Below are 11,718 nucleotides of genomic sequence, written 5' to 3'. Positions count from 1 at the left end.
ATTCAGGCACACATCCCCTCTGCTGCCACCCTTTAATCTGTGAGAAAGCAGTTCCTCTCAAAACTGAAAGGATCCTACCGAATGGGAGGGGAGCATTGGGATTGGAGCTTCTCACGTACACCCTTCCTTCCCTCCTCAGGCTCAAACAGCTTCCCTGTTCACATCCTTTCTGTACCCAATCCACCTGTTCCCTTCTTCCCCATTCTTCTCTCCCTCCTTACCTTTGTGAGGAAACAAAGTGGCCTTGAGAGCTACACACCTGAGGGCATGCCTTCCTCAAATCTAATCCCCCTTCCTGCAATCCTATTTGCTTCCGGGGAGCAGCTCTTCGCCTTCCCTGGCAGATCAAATGATCCACTGGGGATGGGGAGCTGGACTCATGGGGCATGTGCCTGAAAGCATCCTCCCTGACCCCCAACAAATTCCTTTCAACCTAATGGCAAGTTAAATGATGCCTTTAGCCTATAATTGGCTCTCTGCTCTCCAGGCACCATCAGAGCAGCACACATGCAAGCCTGCGGTCTCCAGGAATTTTGGGTGCCATGGAAGGGACCTAGACAAGAAGTTTATTGACTCTTTTTCAAACAAGGACAGGACACAGGAAACGCCCGACTCTGCCCAGATACAACTAAGTCCAGTGCCACCTACTGACTAAGATATATAATGACGCTATCTATTAGAGGAGAGGAGAGTTTTGAGACAAAATTTTGTTGTAGCACTCAAAGGTCTCCTCATTACTCCTCTGTCCTCTCCCTGGCCTCATTTGGGCCCCGAGCACATTCCACGTGTACCATCTCTGTTTAAAAAGAGGAGGAATGACGTCTCTTTTACATATATGTCTTCTGCATGAATATGAGCACATACTTTCAAGTGAGATAATTATTTCTTATCTTTAAGAAAGGGGGCCTCTGTTCAAGGAACAGCATAAAAAGAACTATTAATATATTATCAACATAAGATAACATCTTTTCTTGCTGATCACGGTTGTATTATGTGGCCAGCCAGTAAATGACTTAATGCAGACAGTGTCTGTTCTTAGTTTAAGAAAAATAGATGCTGCTGTGCTTAATTCATTATCTAGTTCAGCAGTATAACAGCCAGTGGTTTGCCATGGTAACTTTGTGACTGAGACGTTCTGATCAGACTGTGGTTTAAAATAACCCGTGACATTAAAAAAAAAAAATCAAGAAGTGTGAAACATGGCTGTTTAGCCAAAGGGGATTTTTGTCATTGTCTTGGTAAAATCAGTTTAACTACGGCTGGAAACTTTATCATGAGTTAGTAGTGAGCTGAAGCTGTGTCAATCTGCAGTTAACTTGCAGCATCTGCCCTGAAAGCCTGTAGAGCAGGACGGGGAACTTCAGCCCTGGGGGCCAAATGCAACATCCAGGACTCTCTGTCTGGCCCTTGGGTCTCTTCCCAGCCACACCCCCTCTCCCTCAGCTATGTTTTTGCCTGGCTTGAATGAGTCCTTGAACTCTGATAATGCCTCTTGCTTGCCTGGATGGAAGAGAGAGGAGTGTGTGAAAACCAGCCTCCTAGACATGGCAAAATTTAGATTAATTGCTCTTTCCACTTTTGCCTCTGACCCTGCCAGCCACTGGCATGCGGCCCCTGGAGGGTTGCCCAGAAAAGAATGTGGTCCTCAGGCTGAAAAATGTTCCCCACCCTTGAGCTACAGTTTTGCACGCGTGCTACTAGAAACTGTGTTTACCTGATTGAAGGAGTGCCACAGTGGCTGCTTTCACACATGGGGCTGATTGCGTTAGTTTAACGGATTAAAAAGGTAGCAATTCTATCCAGATTTCTAAAATCCCTTTCACACTGCAGTACCTGTTGCATTAAGGAACAGCAGCTTATATACCTGCATTTCACGCAACTGTCTTTCACATGGCTTGTTTTCATCCCTCACCCATGCACAGTGTTCCTCACTGTGTAGGAGGTCTAAGATCTTGTCCTGTTACCATGAAAGCCCTCTCCCTTTAGGATCTGACTTTTAAAATTGTTTTAGTTGTATCAAGACAGGGGTATGTGTAGGAAATGCTGCTGCTATCTTCACTGATGCTGGAATACCGGTGCAACGTTCATAAAAAAAAAAAATCCCGTGTGACTAAAGGGAGGGAATGCACTGCATGCTGGGATGCCTGTCACATGAGCGGCTGCAGCTAGTAATAAACTCCTGCAATCTTCCAGGTTCCCAGCCTTGCTAACGGGTTATTTCTGGTATCATTTATCACGGAAATTAGTGCTAAACTTCCACTACATTCCAGTAGAATTCTGGAGCTAGCTTGTGCGTCATGGGAAAGATCAAATATAATGTGCAAATTACCAGGTAAGAAATCGTCAGATTAATGGAATAAAGTGCAGTGTGAAAGCAGCCTTTGAAAGCTATTAACAAGGTATGTCCTTATTAAAATGTCACTGGACAGAAAAATGTTTGCAGACAGCAATTTCAAGTAAACACCACAATAAGCTAACGTGGATGTAATATGCAGGTCTTCAGCTGTTATTTTGGCTTCCCTTGCAGGTTGTTGTTGTTGTTGTTGTTTTGCTTCTTATGCAGGACATATAGAAAATGGCCCTTCCTTGGTGAAGTGTGGCGCACCAGGACAATTACTGCTTTTGAGGGCTGCTGATAGACAAAGGTCCGAACCAGCCTATATCAAATGTTATATAAAATATTCTGTTGTGTGTTACTGATGTCTGAAAAGTCATTAGAGTTCAGATCTTTTCCAGCACCATCCATATCTTCTGTTATCTACCAAATCCTGCCTTCGCCCATAAGCAGGGCCAGTCCGAGACATTCTATTGCCTGAGGCAGAGCAGCAAATGGCAAGTCAAAGTGAATAGTACCAAAGGCCAGCCAAGTTATTTTGGCATATGAGACAGAAAAAAACCCAAGTGCTTTTCCCCGCTCCCTGTCATTAAAACGACAATAATAATAAATAAATAGCAATTTGCTGTACTTTCCTGACAGCAAAAATCAACTGCTCGAGGGCCGTAATGATAGGGACAATCCTGTCTGGAACCATCAGATTTCCCCAGGCTGTCCTCATCCAGCCCAGGAGGCAGAGTTCTCAAAACACAAAGTAGTCAATCCTAGGGATGGAAGTCGATGCAAGAAGCTACACTCATCTGTGGCACTGCAGATTCTTCTGTGATAGACAGCACCAACTTGCTCCAGCACCAACACTGTAAGTTAGCCCAGTAGCAATGGGTGTCCTGTCTGGTTTTTCTCAATCTGATTGCCGCCACCTAGGACAGGGTGCAGGATTCCCATTGCCTTGTGGGGGTCTCGGGAGAAGGGAAACAGTCAGCTGAACTCCAAGCCTCCTGCTTGACAACTTCAGCCCTTCCCCTCTCTTTTTTTTTTACAATAATTTTTATTCAAATTTTCATAAAACATACAAAACAAAATCATAAAACATTCAAAGACAAAAAACAAAACAAAACAAAAATGATTAAACAAAAAAATAAAATGTTGACTTCCCATTTGTCGCAGATCAAATCAGTTATAGGTCTACAATATATAACAATCCTGTCTCTTAAATTATATTATAAAATCACTTTCCTCCAGTAGTTATCTTAATTAATCATCAAATCTCATAAACATTACTTTATTCTTTCCACAAAAAGTCAAAGAGAGGTTTCAATTCTTTAAGAAATATATCTATCAATTTTTCTCCTAATAAACATGTCGATTAATCCATCTCGTTAATAATAATAATAATCTTATTGTCATAACCATAGTCCAAATAAACATATCGATTAATCCATCTCATCAAAATCTGTTAGGTCCAATAATTTCAATAGCCATTATTCCATTATCCATATTAATTCCATCTTCCATCTTCAATAGTCCTGTTAAGTCCAGTAATTTCAGTGTCCAATCTTCCATTATCAGTATTCCATAATAATCTTGCTGTCATAACCATAGTCATATAGTAAGAGTCTGATGGGAATTTCCTCTATCCCAAATATTTTCTTGCCATCAATTCTGAATAAGTTGCTGAAATATTGTTGTAAAGTCATATCTCTGTTCTTCTTTTTTACAAAATGCACTGGCTCATCTCTTGAGAGTTTTTCCATTGTCACATGGCTGCAGTTAATTCCATAGATTTTCTCTATATCAAGCTCCATCACGTCATTCCAGTCCAGAAGATTATCCAAGCCATTGATAACTTTATCTCTAATATCTTCATTAATTTCTTCAGAGATAACGTTAAATTCCAAACAGTAGATTTTATTTCTAATATCCATAAACTCCAGATCTTTTTCCAATTCCACATTTGTTCCAATCTCCAGGGCTTGTATCTTCCCTTTATTTTTTCTTTTCTCATCTCTGATCTCATTCTCCTCTCTCACAGGATCCCCTATTTCTTTAAGCTCCTGTGTCATTTTGCTCAGTTCAATTTTCAGCTCCTTACTGCCCTGTCGCAGGGTTTGTTTCGTTATCTCAATCTCATCCATTATTTTCTGAAACATAATTACTTCCAGATTCTCAGCCACTTTCTTGATTGCCATTTTTAAAACCACGAAAACAAAACAAAACAAAAATAAAGAAGAACCACTTCTTATTTCAGCAACAATTGGGTTAATATTCCAGGCTTGATGACATCACAGTATAAACAGAGCAGCCTGCCTTATCTCTCTATGTTCAAAAATACAAAACAAATTTAGTTCCCAGCATCAAAACAGTTAGTGGCGTCGTGAAGAAGCAGATTCGTCAAAATAAAATAGACCAAAAAGAGAATAGTCCCAGACAATATAATGTTCCTCGGAATAGAAATCCCTCTTCTGTTTATATCTTTAGAATGCACTTCCAGGACAGCTTTTTGCAATAGAAACAGAGATAAGCTGTTAATTTCGTGAATAACAGAGAAGAGTTATAGCTCATCCAGAAGTTCTTTAAAGCTGATTAATTTGACAAATCTCTTTTTGCTGCAACAATTTAAACCAAGTAAAAAAAATAATAGAAAGAAGGGTGCTTGCCTGTTTGTCTGTTTTCTCTTTGAAGAAAAGATAAACGTATTGCATTAAACAGATAGAGCTTGTTCGGAAGTCCGTCCGGCATTGCTGGCTGGACCTTTTCTCATAAATTAATGAAATCCAGTCCTCCCAACAAAAACAGGCTTTTGAGGTTGATCTCTACGTTTCTCCCTGCCCGGGAGAAATTTCATCAGTCAAAAAAAAAATGTTCTGACTGATTTATATCTGAATAAGCTTCTTTTGAGGCGGGAGCCCGTCTCAAAAGCAGGCACAAGCGAAGTCACCCTTCCCGGAAGTCCAGCCCTTCCCCTCTCCAAGCACAACCAGTGGCATAACCCACACGGTCTAAGCAAAGTGGGTGGACAGCCAATCCTGGAGTGTGTCCAGAAACCACTGCAGCCTAGAAATCCAACTGAGCAGTTTATTCAAAAGGAGTATATAAAACAGGGGAAGAGGAAGAAACAGCAACAAAGTACAATCAAAATGGAAGTAAAAAGCTATAGCAGAATATTTGTCTCACTGTTCCTATACTAGGCACAACTAACATAACTAGGCACAACATAACATAACATAACTAGGCACAACTTTTGCTGTTACTCTCAGTGGTCACCTCCAGCATTAGCAGCTTCAAGCATGAGTTGCAGGCTGAGGGGGTCAAAAAAGGCAAAGAATGTTGGCCATAGTCCCAATAGTCCTATTTATAGGGCTCTTGACTCAGGTGGGTTCTGACTGATAGGTGGCTGTTTCCAGAGTGAGTTCCACATAGCCAGGAAGATGGCCAGGGGCTAGAGAATGAAACCGGCACGGTGGTGATGGCAGGGAAGTTGGGGCTGTCCAAATTACTGCCGGATTTGCCCACCTCCTCTGTGAGATGACAAACTTCCCTCGGCTTGGGGGAGGGCTTGGCAGGGTGACGTGGTCTGGCCACCTCTAGGGAATGGAGGCTGAGGCAGGCTAGCCTCTACAATTTCAAGTATAGGTAGAGCTGGCATGGGGATGGGACAATGGGTGGCAGATTGGAAAGGCCTGGATATTATTGGAGCAATTTACCAGATACATGAGGCTTATCTGACCTGCCTATATCTCAAGCAAGAAGAAACAATGATGAGAAAAGGTTATTTGCAACAAGGGCTATTATTGCCAGTCGTTGAAAGAACTTTAGTGTATTACTACATTGAAATCTCAGTATCAAAAGGTCTGGCAAGGAGCACTGCTGGAAAAACCTATGAACAAAATGAAAATATTAGGAGGCCAAGGAAAACGAGATACAGTTGTTAGAACCTGGTGATAATATTTATGGATTTTGTCATGAAGTAGATATTGTTCCTCCTTCTTGTAATTGAAAACAAATATAACAGACACATGACTGAGAAATGTATTCACACAGATTTTGTTTGTTAGTTTATGTATGTATTTCTATCAAATGATTCATAACATGTTTAAAAGGTGCTTTTAAAAAGGTTACTTTCAACCAGTGGGTGACAGGCAGCCAGGAGGCCTAAGAGCAGGGTGGAGTATATATTACAATTTAGCAGGAGTGCAGAAAAAGTTCAGAAAATGTTAACAGGCACAGTACTCAGCTTCTTGGGAATCTCTACATTTCCCCAGTTTCTAGCCCTTATTTTATTTTTTTATTTATTATTTGATTTATATCCTGCCCTTCCTCCCAGCAGGGGCCCAGGGCGGCAAACAAAAGCATTAAAAACACTTTAAAGCATCATAAAAACAGACTTTAAAATACATTAAAACAAAACTATTTTTAAAACTTTTTTAAAAAAAGCTTTGAAGACATCTTAAACAAAAGTTTAAACAACATATTGTTTTAAAAAAATTTTAAAAAACATATTAAAGGAGCAATTCCTCCATAGAAGCAGACTGGGATAAGGTTTCAACTTAAAAGGCCTGTTGAAAGAGGAAGGTCTTCAATAAGTGCCAAAAAGATAACAGAGATGTCTAATATTTAAAAGAGGGAGTTCCATAGGGTAGGTGCTTCCACACTAAAGGTCCATTTCCTATATTGTGCAGAACAAACCTCCTGATAAGATGGTATCTGGAGGCCCTCACCTGCAGAGCACAGTGATCGACTGGGTATATAAGGGATAAGATGGTCTTTCAGGTATCCTGGTCCCAAGCTGTATAGGGCTTTGTACACCAAAACTAGAACCTTGAACTTGGCTTTGTAGCAAATGGGCAGCCAGAGCAACTCTTTCAGCAATGGGGTAACATGCTGGCAATACCCTGCCCCAGTGAGCAGTCTCGCCGCCACATTTTGCACCAGCTGCAGCTTCCAGACCAACCTCAAGGGCAGCGCCACATAGAGTGCATTACAGTAATCCAGCCTGGAGGTTACCAATGCGTGAACAACAGTGGTCAGGCTATCTTGGTCCAGAAATGGCTGCAGCAGTCTTATCAGCCGAAGCTGGTAAAAGGCACTCCTAGCCACTAAAGTCACCTGGGCCTCTAGTGACAAAGATGGATCCAGGAGCACCCCCAGAATGCGGACCTGCTTTTTCAGAGGGAGCACGACCCAATCCAAAGCAGGCAACTGACCAATTATCTGAACTTGGGAACCACAAACCCACAGTGCCTCTATCTTGCTAGGATTCAGACTCAGTTTATTGGCCCTCATCCAGCCCACCACCGAGTCCAGGCAGCAGTCCAGGGCTTGCACGGCCTCTTCTGATTCAGATGTTACGGAGAAATAGAGCTGGATATCATCAGCGTACTGCTGGCATCTCACCCCAAATCTCCTTATGACTGCTCCCAGAGGCTCCATATAGATGTTAAACAGCATGAGGGACAAGATGGTACCATGCGGCACCCCACAGTACAACTGCCAGGGGGCTGAAAGAGAATCACCCAATGCTATTTTCTGAAAACGACCCTGGAGACCCTGTAAAACAGTGCCTCCAATACCCATCTCATCAAGTTGGCCCAGAAGGATACCATGGTCAATGTTATCAAAAGCCACTGAGAGATCAAGTAAGAATAACAGGGTCGCACTCCCCCGTCCTTCTCCCAATAAAGGTCATCAATTAGGACGACCAAGGCCAATTCAGTCCTATAACCAGGCCTGAAACCAGACTGGAACAGGTCAAGATAATCTGTTTCATCCAAGAGTACCTGCAATTGCTGCACTACAACTTTCTCAGTCACCTTCCCTAAAAAGGGGGTATTTGCGACCAGTTGGTAATTGTTCCCGACCAATGGGTCCAGGGTGGGCTTTTTTAGGTGTGGTCAGATCACTCACTGCCTCTTTCAGAGTGGCTGGAACCACCCTCTCCCGCAATGATCCACACCCTGAATCTGTTCGATCAAACCCCCTCAGCAAGCTTTAATAAGCCAAGAAGTGCAAGGGTCGAGAGGACACGTTGCTGGCCGCATCATTGCAAGCACATTGTCTATGTCATCAGGCCGCATCAGCTGAAACTGTTCCCAAGAAGTTGCAACATACGTTGCACTGGACACCTCATTGGGGACTACAGTAGATGTGGTCAAGACTGCTACGGAGGCAAGCAACTTTACCCTTAAAGTGCTTTGCAAACAATTCACAGTGGGCCTCCGAAGGATCTAAGCCTCCATTTCCTGGAACTGATGTCAACAGACCCCTGACAATACAGAAAAGCTCCACTGGAGGGCTACTTGAGGATGCAATGGAGGCAGAGAAGTGGGCCACAGGCACACAGTAGGCACAGTTATGATGTTTACTCGTGCTCGATAAGCCTCACAGCACGTCTTTCGCCACTTGCGCTCTAGCCATCATCCAGCCTGTTTCACTGCCCTTAGCTCACTGGTGTACCAAGGTGCAAACCAGGTTGCACAATGCCAGAGAGGATGCTTAGGGGCAACTGCGTCAAGAGCCCTACGCGCCTCACTGTTCCACAGCATGACAAGGGCTTCAGCAGGGTCACCTGCTCTATCTACTGGGAACTCCCCCAGGGCATTCAGGAATCCAGTGGATTCCATTAGGCTCTGGGGGCAGACCATCTTAATCTGTCCACCACCCCTGCAAGGAAGGATCAGAGCTACAATGGGGTGACATCCACCACCCCCATCTCCAGACCACCCCTTCATCTGGAGCAAAAACCAAGTTGAGGGTGTGCCCTGCCCTATGTGTCGGGTCAGTGACAACTTGAGACAGCCCCATGGTTGTCATGGAGGCCATGAAGTCCCGAGCCGGAACACTAGAGGCAACCTCAGCATGGACATTGAAATCACCCAGCCCTTATGTAAATGCTTGGGCAATGCTGAGTAAAATATTCAATAACTAGGATCAGGGATTCCGTATCCTGTCCTTACAGTTTGTGTGGTGAGCAAAACCAGAATAAATAATGACAAATGACAAAACTGAGTAATAAATTATGCAAAATGAAAATGGTTATGCATATTTGTATAATTTGCATAATTTATATGGGGCATTTCAGGAATTCACAATTCAGTTCTTGCTTCAGAATTTGGATTGCTTGGGTACAAAACTGTACTTTTTTTTAGTGAGTAAACTTGACCCTGCCTAAGAGTAGCTCTGTCCTCCTATACTAGAATAGAAGCCATCACTTTAGTTTTCTTCAGTCATAACTTGAACTAGTCCACTATTTCTCAGAAGGTGCTTTATACTCACCTGTTCACGTTTTGCAGCAGCTCTTATTCCTCTCCAATATTTCTTTATTAGTTTTCCTTTGTATCCAATAAAGTTTACATGTTCTTCTCCAAAACCACATTTCAAAAGCCTCAAGTCTTCTTTCTTCCATTTTGCCTGTTGTTCATACTAAAGGTCTGTATGAAGCTCTACTGAGTCTACTTAGACTGGAACAGGTTCAGAGGAGGGCAACAAGGATGATCAGAGGAATAGAAACAAAGCCCTATGAAGAGAGACTGAAAGAACTGGGCATGTTTTAGCTTTGAGAAGAAAAGACTGAAGGGAAATATGATAGCACTCTTCAAGTACTTGAAGGGTTGCCACACAGAGGAGGGCCAGATCTCTTGTTGATCATCCCAGAGTTGAGGACACGGAATAATGGGCTCAAGTTAGAAGAAGCCAGATTTTGGCTGAACATCAGGAAAAACTTACTGTTAGAGCGGGACAACAATGGAACCAATTTCCTAGAGAGGTGGTGGGCTCTCCAACACTGGAGGCATTCAAGAGGCAGCTGGACAGCCACCTGTCGGGTATGCTTTAATTTAGATTCCTGCATTGAGCAGGGGGTTGCACTCACTGGCCTTATAGGCCCTTTCCAACTCTGCGATTCAATGATTCTACTCCATATGTATGTGTATGTGTGCATGTATATTTGTTTTTCAGTGCTGAAAAATATTCCTCAGGTCAGCAGTTGTTTTTTCTTTTCAAATTATTTACCTTTTCTCGATCTTCATTTACTATGCTTCCCAGATATCTGCATTCTTGGACTTGCTCAGTTTGTTTCCTATATATATCAGTATGCTGATGAGATGCAGCTTTATTTCTCCTTTTCATCTTCTTCAGGTGAGGCTGTCAATGTGCTGAACCGGTGCCTGGCTGCGACAATGGACTGGATGAGGGCTAATAAACTGAAGCTCAGTCCAGACAATACTGAGATGCTGCTAGTGGGTGGTTCTTCTGACCGGATGGTGGATGTCCAACCTGTCCTGGATGGGGTTGCACTCCCCCTGAAAGAGCAGGTTCGTAGCTTGGGGGTTCTCCTAGAATCATCTCTGTCACTTGAGGCTCAGGTAACCTCGGTGGCACGGAGTGCCTTCTACCAACTTCGGTTGGTGGCCCAACTACGTCCCTGTCTGGACAGGGATAACCTGGCTTCGGTTGTCCATACTCTAGTAACCTCCAAGTTAGATTACTGCAATGCGCTCTACGTGGGGCTGCCTTTGAAGACGGTTCGGAAACCAGCTTGTGCAAAATGCAGCAGCCAGATTGGTAAGAGGGACCAGATGATTCGAACATATAAAACCGATTCTATCCTGCTTGTTTTGGCTGCCTGTATGTTTCCAAGCTCGATTCAAGGTGCTGGTTTTAACCTATAAAGCCTTACACGGCTTAGGACCACAATACCTGTTCGAACGCCTCTCCCGAGACGAACCCACCAGTACACTACACTCAACATCAAAGGCCCTCCTCCAGATGCCTCCTCCAAGGGAAGCTGGGGGGTGGCAACAAGGGAGAGGGCCTTCTCAGTGGTGGCCCCCAAATTATGGAATAATCTCCCTGACGAGGTGCAACACTGTTATCTCTTCGGTGCCAGGTCAAGACTTTCCTCTTCTCCCAGGCATTTTAGCATGTGTTTTTCAATTGCTTTTTAAAAATGTGTTTTTTTAAAAAATTGTATATTTGTTTTTAATGTTTTTAATTGTTGTAAACCGCCCAGAGAGCTTCGATGGGGTGGTATATAAATGCAATAAATAAATAAATGGCTACTTCTAGGCCATAATTATGAAAAACAAGAAGCTGTCTTGGGGGCTATTTTCTTTTTGTTCCAAAAACATAGGAGCATAGGAAACAGCCTTATACTGAATCAGATCATTGATCCATCTAGCTCAGTATTGTCTGTGCTGACTGGCAGTAGCTCTCCAGGATTTCAGACAGGAAACATTCCCAGAGCTACCTCAAGAATCTGGGACCATCTGCATGCAAAGCAGGTGTTCCACCACTGAGTTACAGCCCAAAAGGTAGGCGTGACATCCCTCCAGACACAGGGTAGGGGAAGGGAGCCCAACCCCTGTCTCTTAACTGCAGATGAGGGT

The sequence above is a fragment of the Rhineura floridana genome, chromosome 9 (genome assembly GCF_030035675.1).
Source record: "Rhineura floridana isolate rRhiFlo1 chromosome 9, rRhiFlo1.hap2, whole genome shotgun sequence".
In the NCBI taxonomy this organism is placed as follows: Eukaryota; Metazoa; Chordata; class Lepidosauria; order Squamata; family Rhineuridae; genus Rhineura; species Rhineura floridana.
This window is presented reverse-complemented; position numbering follows the sequence as displayed.